Source organism: Panthera uncia (assembly GCF_023721935.1).
Source record: "Panthera uncia isolate 11264 chromosome B3 unlocalized genomic scaffold, Puncia_PCG_1.0 HiC_scaffold_1, whole genome shotgun sequence".
Lineage (NCBI taxonomy): Eukaryota > Metazoa > Chordata > Mammalia > Carnivora > Felidae > Panthera > Panthera uncia.
In genome coordinates, this window is record NW_026057582.1 from 108,668,116 (window position 1) to 108,677,921 (window position 9,806).

Genomic DNA, 9,806 nt, shown 5'->3' on the forward strand with positions numbered 1-9,806 from the left:
TGTACACACATGTAAGGAGGCAAAACACTGACTGCCCTCACAGCGGGCACCGAACTCCCACAGGGCATGGGCAGTCCCTGAGAAATTTCCTTGATGAGCCACCGGACCGGAGAGAGACTCTGAAGGCAACGTTGTCATCTGGACCGTCGGCTAACAAGCTGGCCTGCTACCGAAAGTGGAAAAAAAAATTAACTTTTGCTTCTGGGGGGCGGGGGGGGGGGGTGGGGGGTTAAGAAAAAAGAAGAAAAAAAAAGAAAAAAAAAAGATGGGCGTGAGCACGGCCCTGGGATGTTTGTCCTGCAGTGTGTGCTCAGAACTGTTAGGACCAGGGGCGCCTGGGTGGCGCAGTCGGTTAAGCGTCCGACTTCAGCCAGGTCACGATCTCGCGGTCCGTGAGTTCGAGCCCCGCGTCAGGCTCTGGGCTGATGGCTCGGAGCCTGGAGCCTGTTTCCGATTCTGTGTTTCCCTCTCTCTCTGCCCCTCCCCCGTTCATGCTCTGTCTCTCTCTGTCCCAAAAATAAATTAAAAACGTTGAAAAAAAAATTAAAAAAAAAAAGAACTGTTAGGACCATATTAGGACATCTCTCCCATCTGCTGCTTTGGTGAGCTGCTTTGTGCGGGCCTGGGGAGAGGCTGGGCTTCCCGGAGGCGGTGTCTACGGCAGCAGGCAGCAGAGGGGCAGTGGGAGGGAGGCCTGCGGGCAGAGGCAGACCGCGGCCCCGGGGAATGGGGGCAAATCTAGGGGAGAGCTTGCACACCCCTAAGGCACAGATTCATGGTTTCAGCCACACTGAGCGGGACTTGAAGGGGGCCGGGGAGCTGCAGCTGACAGCTGGGATGCCACACAGATTCCACCAAGTGATTAGTCCAGATGCTACTTTATTTCCAAATCTCGGTGCCGGAGATATTGGAAAAGCGCTTGGGTAAAACCAAGCGAAGGACCCGCGGCAGGCACAAATTCACTAAGAGATTCTAAACGCAGTCACGGGGACGGGACTAGCAGTTCAAGAAAGGCCTATTCCTGAGATTGATCACACGTTTGCACTTTCGGGCTCTTGACATTCCAGAGCGTGGGACGGGGGCAGAAGGAGGTGTGAGTCAGTCACACGCGGCGCTGGGCTGCCTAAGTCGGCTGCGGGTGCTGGAGGAACTGTAGGTGAGTCACCATAGCCTCGCTCGGCCGGGTGGGCAGCCTGTGGGGGCAGGGCTCCATCAGGCGGTCCCTGCCCGGGTCACCCGGCGCTGAGCACCGGATCCCTACCTCCCACAGTCAGGTGAAGTCCTCCTAGCTTCTCTGGCCTCCGCGGGGCCTTTTAACTGGGACCTCAAGCCAGGCATTGTTTTCGGGCCCTCAGCGAGCGCCCACCCTCCCCTTCTTCTAACGCGCCTTCCGCAGCTCCAAAGCTGGGCAGGATAAAAACACCCTTTCTCAGGCTCCCTTGCAGCTAGAGTTCTGATCGTGAGTCCGGTGCTGCTTGTCAGATGCCGTCGGGCCGAGCTGTGAAAGCAGGAGTGAGGCCAGCTTCCCGTCAGTTAGCCGATGTCTGTGGGCAAACAAGGTGGGGACGTGTGGGGACCTCCTACAAGTGTCTCCGTGTCTGAGTGCCTGCCTTGTTGGAGCCAAGCCAAGCAGAGGTGACGGCCTTGCGACCCTGGCTGCTGATTCCAGGCATCTGAACACAGAGTCCCTGATTCTGCACCTTCCCGGCTGGGCCAGAGGCAGCCGCTCCCCTTGTGGACCGTTCTATGGTGTCCACAGACATTCTTGGAGGTCCCAGGCAGAAGCCTGCTCCCCTCCAGCCCTCCCTGGGTTTGGTACAGTTTGGTTTTTAACCTGCTACTAAATCCCTTTCTGTTTCAAATAGCTACACTGATTTCCGCTTCCCACTGATTGACTCGGGACATTATGAAGACATCACAGGACTTGCTGAGAATGATGGGACCAATGTGTGGGTCTAGAAAGCCACAGAGGAGGAAGAGTGGCTCCCGTCAGCACTTCTTCCTCCGATTCTCACCGACCAGGGTACTGTCCCTTCTGCTCTGGGCCCCAGGCTGGCGAACAGAGGCCCCTGGCTGTGAACTTGAAGGAGGCGTTCTCTCCCGGAGTCATGCAAAGGCAGGGCGGCCCCTGAGGGAGAGCCCCTCCTTAAAGTGGACACCCCAGGTGCCTCGCTTGCCTCATTCTCATCCTGGCCCTGCTCACAGGTCAGACCTGGGTGCCTGGTTGACGTCAGTGCTGAGTTTGGAGAATTCTCAGCCTGTGCACATGCTGTGGCTCAAAGAACAGCCTGTGGGTGCCTCCTCTGAGGGTCTCAAGCCTGCCCTGCGCTGTGCACTGTGCCTGTGTGAGGCTACAGCTCCCAGAGGCTCCTCCCTCTGCTGTCTCATCCTTGTCCCGACCTGCTGTGTGATGGAGGACGCTTGGCCCCGAACGTAAAATTGGTCTCATTAGCCAAGCCGCCATGCCGTCGCCCGGTAACATCATCCGACACCTCGGGGGAATGGCAGCTTGCGGCATTACTCTGTAAGGCCTCGTGCCCAGTGCCCAGTCAGTAGGTTGGATGAACAGAAGCATGGTATGCAAAACAAGGGAGGGGACAGCTCTGCTCCAGCTGGTCAGATATGCCTGGAGAGCTGCCCTTCCACAGGGAAACCAAGGGGCCGGGGCCCCTGAACCCAGGGGAGCCTTTGGCAAACACACCGATGTCTGACAGATGCTCAACTTGAACAGAAGACCCGGAAGTGTAAATTAAAGCATCAGGGGCAAGGAAGTGCTTTTTCTCACCTGCTGGATCAGTAGCTGGGGACCAGAGCCGGGTGTCCTCACTCCTCTCAGCACCCGTGAAGCTGTTGGCTACACCAACAGCTAGTGGGAGGACAAGGCCAAGAGCCTAGCCAGGATTTTTTTTTTTAAGTTTATTTATTTATTTTTGAGAGAGAAAGAGAAAGCGTGAGCGGGGGAGGGGCAGAAGAGAGAGGGAGAGAGAGAATCCCAAGCAGGCTCCACGCTGTCAGTGCAGAGCCCGAAGCGGGTCTCGAACCCACGAGCTGTGAGATCATGACCTGAGCTGAAGTCGGATGCTTAACCGACTGAGCCACCCAAGCGCCTGCCTCCCCTCCCCGCAGTGGTATCTTTTGGAGGGAAACGCAAGCGGTTCTTCTCTCTCAGGTTCATAATGACTGCGGAGCTAGCGAGAGGCAGACAGTGGAGGAGTGATTGCCTGGCTAGCCCCTCTTCTGCCTCTAAGGCTTGCTGTGGGGCTCGAGGGACTGGTTGCTCAGGCCGGCCTTCCAGGGCGGGGGTGCCGGACCAGCTTAGCTCAGAGATACCAGCCTTAGAACCTGTTCGGAGGGGTGCACTGCTCCCCTTGCCCAGGGGCAGAAGAGATCCCACACCGGGTGTCCAGGCAGCCCTGGGAACTCCTGGAAATACATCCGCAGTGGAGACAGAGGAAGTCATTCTGGAAGAGACTGCAGCCATTGACGATTGACGGTGCACTGGCCTTACCTTTGTTACTGGATGAAAAGGGGTGCTGGTGGGGGCTCTATCTCGTTCAGTACTCTGACAGCCTGATGAAGTGTGTGCTCGTTCAGGTCCTCGATCCTTGACCCCCTAGTTCCCAAACTCCAAATCGCCCTGACAGCCAAAGACTTTTATAACTCACTTGGTGGCAGGTCCTGGGCCAAGGCGATATGAGGTTATTTATGGTCTCAATTATCCCATTTACTGTAAATATTTATATCCCTACAGAAATACTCGTGTGTTTGTTTGATTACAGAGTTCCTCGGAACTCACTGGTGTTCCATCATCGGCTGTCAGGGGGCCATATAACTTTTCTAACATCCCACATTTCTGAATGTTGAGGTGTCTGGCCCTGAGATAAACTAGAGTGAGCCTACATTGTTTCCGTTTTACATACAATGGAAACCCACATTCGGGAAAGAACCAGCCATCCTGCCCAACACCACGAAACTCCTAAGCGACAGGCAGTCTTGAACCCAGGGTTCTCTGACTGTCCGTCCCACGCTCTCTGATTCCGGGAACAGGGACTGTGTTTCTTAAGTGCATGTGAATTCCGAGGTTAGGACAGCTGTGTTTTCTAACTGCACTGTCACAGCCTTTCAAACCGTCTTGTTCTGAGAATCAGGGAACAATACCAAGACTCAGTAGTGCCCCTCCACTCAACCCCAAGCCCCTGATGGGATCCGGCATGTGAAGATCTCTGTAGAGCCTTTTCAGTTATTTTTATAGCAAACTTCTAAAAGCTTTCTGTGCTTTGGGTATTTATTGTTTCTGGACATTGTGGCAAGCAGAGATTTAGCCACAGAAAGCCTAGCGTTTAATGGAACCTTTTGTACCGCAAATGTGTTCACGTGACCAAAAACAGCGTCAACTCGTGGGTGGTTCTCCTCCTTGTCCCCCTCTGTGTCATCCCTCCCTCGCTCCAAACCCTTGCTGATCCGGGGCCCCTGCCAGCACTCCCCTCTGATCTAATTCACGTTCAGTAATGAAGTCATTCAACAAACACTTATTGAGTCCCCATTGCTGCCAACAGTGCGGTATAAGAGGTTTTTTGGTTTATTAGAATCACACTGGTCTGACGGACAAAAGATTGAGGTCCTGGTGCTACGAGAGTTTGAACAAGGCATTTCCCTGCTCTTCCCAGTTTAACCACGGATGAAACAAGGTCTGAGCAGGGACCTTAATTCAGCCCTCCTTTGGGTATCTTTTTTAATCTTCAGGATAGCTAGCCTCATGATCACAAAAGAGCTGCCAGCAGCAACCGTAGTCACATGTTTCACAACCAGGGAGGGGGAGGCAGGGCTATTTAAAGGCATTAAGCACGGTGAGCAGACAGATTGCTTGGATCCAGTTTTGTTCTTATTGAGCCCCTGCTGGTTCCAGTGGGTCAGAAACTGACCTGGACGCTATTAAATATTTTGGGCATCACACCAGGAAAAAGTGCCATTTCTTACAGTTATTAAGCCAAAGTCTGGGATTTCCAGCTGATAGGTTTAAGTCTTAAGTTACCAGAACCAATCCCCATGGCAGGGGGCTTAGGAGTGCCTCAGCTGGTTTGGAGCCATCAGGCCCACCGCTAGAGCTGGGGGTCAGGTTAGTTCTGCTCATATGGCATGGTCACTATGGGAGGGGCGGGAGTGAAGAGGTTTTCAGGTTGCACACGGGGCTGCTGTGTCTACCAGCCCTGGGGGCCCTTCCTACTCGAACCTTCCTTACGTCGTTTTCCACCCCACGCACGTGGCATTGCAAAGACACCTCCCACTTGCCTGTTTCCTTGCTGCACTCTTAGTTCAGTCGTGTGGTCGGGGGGCTGCTTCCCCTGCTGGGGATTCTGCCATGCACTTCCCATCTTCCCAGAATGTTCCTCTGGCTCTGTCGACGAGAAGGGAAAACCCAGATACGGGGCAGGGCTGGTTTGCGGTGTCAGCCTGGGCTGAGCAGGGAGAGTCGCGGAGGGTAAACACATCTGGCTATCTGCAGGGCCTCCCCCCATGCCTGGCACTCAGGTGGCATTGAACGCATGAGCGTTCATCAGTTTTTCAAATAGAAGAGTGGCTTGTTTCTTTTTTTAAAATTTTTTTATTTTCTTAACGTTTTTATTTATTTTTGAGACAGAGAGAGACAGAGCATGACGGGGGGAGGGGCAGAGAGAGAAGGAGACACAGAATCGGAAGCAGGCTCCAGGCTCTGAGCCATCAGCCCAGAGCCCGACGCGGGGCTCGAACTCACGGACCGCGAGATCGTGACCTGAGCTGAAGTCGGACGCTTAACCGACTGCGCCACCCAGGCGCCCCGAGAGTGGCTTGTTTCTAAAAGGCTCAGAAGGTCCTGTGGAAAGTCCTCTTTCTCGTCTAATACCCTCCAGTCCCCAGAGTGAATGAATTGTAGCCATCCTGTGTGGCTTCCTGGGTTAAGTTCTACACACATCCCAAAGATATAAACGGTATTTACATCTGTGTGTGTATGAAATGAAATCCTGCATCATATATACACCAACAGGGGTTATGGTGTAAACCAGTGTTTGTTGACTGAATAAACGAGTACCTAAAATGAAATGTGAGACCTATGCCATCCAGGGTGACCAGCCAGGAAGCAGAGACCACACAAGTGACTGTATCGGGGAATCTTACCATAGACGATCCATGATACAAGGATCGCGGGACTGGAGAGGCAGAGAGTGGTCTTTGAGGATGCACAAAAAGGCAGCTACTGCCCTGAGTGGGGGGAACAAAGAAAGAGATGGGGGTTGTTATCTCCCCCTGGAGTGGGGCCTCGGATGCGGAGCAGGGGGCGCTGGCTGACTGGTACCTCTGTCCCTGAGGGGGACAGGCTGTGGCTGGTTCTGAGACTGTGACGGAAAGGCGGTGATTGATCTGAAATGATCTGTGGCTACTGGGGTGACGCTACCTGGAAGCGGAAGCCCATGAGATAGACCAAGTCCCTCCGCCTGCCTTGCTGCTTCTTACCCCCCACCCCCACCCCTGCAGCGACAGTAAGGCGGCAGAGAGCACAGCAGGAGGCAGCCAGCAAAGGGGAGGGGTTTGCACAGTTCCGGCCCCAGCAACACCCAGTGGGCTCAAAGCGTGGGTCTGCCGCAGAGACAAGGGTATCATAACCAGGGCACCCTGCTTCTGTTTCCTCGCAGCCGCAAGGCAGATTAGGGACAATCACCTGCTCTGGGCAGGCTGGCCCTGTGTCAGGGCGCGTGCTTTGGTGAGCGGAATTAGAAGAAGGTGCGTCCCGGAAGAAGCAAACCATCCCAGGGTGTGTGGCTGGGTAGAAAACCGCGGGCCGGATTTTGGCTCCTGACCCCCTTCTCATCAAGGCGCGCTTCCCCTCGTACAGGGTGCGACCTGTGCCGTCACGGCCGGTGGTCCCGCAGCACCGTCTCCGGCATGTGGCGCATTCCGTTACAGGTGGGCGTCGCACATGCACGCGCGTGTGCAGATGAAAACGGGTTTTCTGCCAACGCAGTATATGTGTGACGGCAGATGTACATGTAGAGACGGTTTGCCCGAGCAGGAAAGGGGGCTATCCTGTTGCCCACCCTCTGTGGGGGCTGGGAGTGAGGATGGGCTATCGAGAGACCCCCAGGGTCCCTGGGGTGTCCTGTGGGTAGCTCACCACGCACCTGCCCCGTCTCGACGCAGGACCCAGGGTCTGAACTAAACCAGTGTGCTTCTGCAGACAAAGGCATAGAAAATAGAAACAGTTTCTCAGTGAATCTAGGACAGGAAGCCGCTTCTGAGGGACAGTGTGGTGTTGGTGGTGAACCAAGATGTGGGGGCGGGAGTCTTCAGATAGTAGGCATTAGAGAAGTTTGAGAGGCTATTTCAGAATTCCTCATAATAGAGTTTTCAAATTGGATGGGACCCTAGAAATGATCTAGTGATAATGATAATGACGGGAACACTAGTTGTCTTAGATTAGGTTTTCGGGAACTAGACTCTGAGACGGTTCTCGGAGAGGCCGGGGAGCACGTATCACAAATAAAGAGGGGAGGAGGCTGACCAGGCCAAGGGGGCAAGCAGACCCAAGGTGTGGCTGTGAACGAGGCCCCAGGACCCTACAGGGGGCTCTGGAGTGGGATGGGCCTTCAAAATGGCCTCCGACCGAGGTAAGAAGGCTGGCCCTTGCGTCCACACATCACCCGGTCATTGGCCACAGGCCCCCGTGAGAGAGCAGATCCCTGTGGTCTAAGGCAGGTTCTGATGAGGGATGAGCTTCCCATTAGTTGGAGATGTGTTGCTCCCAAGAAGGGATCTGGGCAGAACCTCAAGGGAGCCACGACAGTAGCAATGAGGTGACAATGGCCTCCCACCTGTTGATCACCTACAGTGAGCTAGAAGCCTTGCCCACAGGCCTCCCCAAGTATTCCCCATCCCAGGAAGCAGCACTGGCATCCAACCGCGGCTCAACACTTTTTCATCCGCAGCCAGAATGACCCCCAACCGTTGCTCTGCTGTGTAGAGCCCTTGAATTGCAAAGTCTAAACTCCCTAGAGCAGGATGCAAGGACCCACGCCATGGGTCTCTGCGCCCTCGTCGACGTCTGTTTTCCCCTAGCCCACCATATTCTAGTCTCACTGGTTTTCACTTGATTCCTTCTGCATACCCAGCTCATTCTGGCCTCAAAGCCTTTATAGTAGCTGTTCCCCATGCCTGGAATGACCTTCCCCAGAACTGCCATGGCGTGGCCTTGTCATTCAAGCCTCAGCTCCAGTGTCACCTCCCTGGTGAGGCCTCTCCTGACCTCCCTAGTTAAATTCTTACTGGAGACATCAGTCTAGCCCGGTTTCAAGGACCAGGCCCCACCTCTTGCAGCCTGGGGGCGACTTGCAACTGATCAAAGCTTCCTTTGTACAACCTGACCTGGCTGGTGGGGTGTCTCCTTGGGAAGAAAGTTCTCACGTGGTCTTTTTCAGGATCCCAGAGCTGTCTGGGACCTCCCTGGCCCTATCGTGGCAAAGCGAAACTCACTGCGGAGTAGGAGGAGCTCGGGAACTGAGAGCCTGGCCTCTCTTCTCCAAGTGAGTCAGTTAACAAGTGGAAAAGAGAAACCCCTTCACCACTGAATTTTTAACCGCACCAGAAACTGCCCAGCCGTTTGGTCCAACGCGGGAGGGGCAATTTGGTTACTCTGTCTACAGGCTTGGGGCAAGTAGGAACAGAGATGAGGTTGGAAGCATTGTTAACGTGTGTGTTTTCTTCAGTCATTAAAGGAGAGCGGCAAACTTGGGACGTTGGAAGGGAACCGTCATCCACTTCACAAGCAGTCGTTTGGTTCTGTGACTAAGACGTGGAAGGACTTGGACGAGGCATCGGGGCCACCGGAGTGTCACACGGTCGGTCCCTTTTGTCATGGAGCTTACTTTTAGGAGAAGAGACAGGGCAGAGGAAGTGGGGGCATGGGACAACGCTCGCTGAGACCGCGTGCTGCGTCAGGCTGTGTCTGGGTTTCTCATGCACGCAGAGCCCCTAATAGACAGCAGGCAGGGTGCGCCCAGAATCGAGGGGCCGGGCAGGCACTGAGTCCGAATTCCCAGGAAGGCGGGCGAGCGAGCGAGCTCCGTGGGGCAGAGGCAGTGAGAGAGGACATCTGCGGAAGTGGCCTTGGATGTGGCTCCCACAGAGCGGTGGCCTCCAGGCCAGCATCGCTGAAAGAATGACCCATCTGCCCCATGTCCCTCGCACACTTCTGCCTCTGCCTCCTCCCCTTCCCTCACCTCTTCCTCCCCTGGCTGGGGAGCACTCAGGAATGACTCTCTGAGCCCTGGCAGGCTCTGGTGGTGGTGGTGGGGGGCACCCTACCTGGCCGATGTCTTACAATCTCCAGCAACCACACACCAAACAAAGTCTCTTGGCTGGAAAGCGCGGCGGTCCCTTGGAACCTCTTCTTGGAAAAAGCAAACGCTCACTCAGTGTTTGAGCCTCCTGGCTCGTTCCTTTGGAAGGGGGGCGGGAGCTGCTGCCCAGGGGGACGGAGGGGTGAAGTGGAAAAACATGGATTGGTTTCACAGCAGAGCACAGGGAGGCTGGGAACTGTTCTGCTCTGTGAACAAAGTCAGGCTAAAGGCGGGGGGAGGGGGTGGGGGGGACAGCATGAGCCAGCGAGTGTGAGAGAGAAAGGCATGGAGGGAGTCGGCTCTCGGTAATTTGAAGTTAATTTGGAATTGCCTTGAAAATCACCGTGCAGCATCCAGTTCTGCCTTTGATGGTTGAAAGAGACCAGTGCTTTTATTCGTCTTCAGGATTTGTTTCCCACCTCTCCCCCCCCCCCCCCC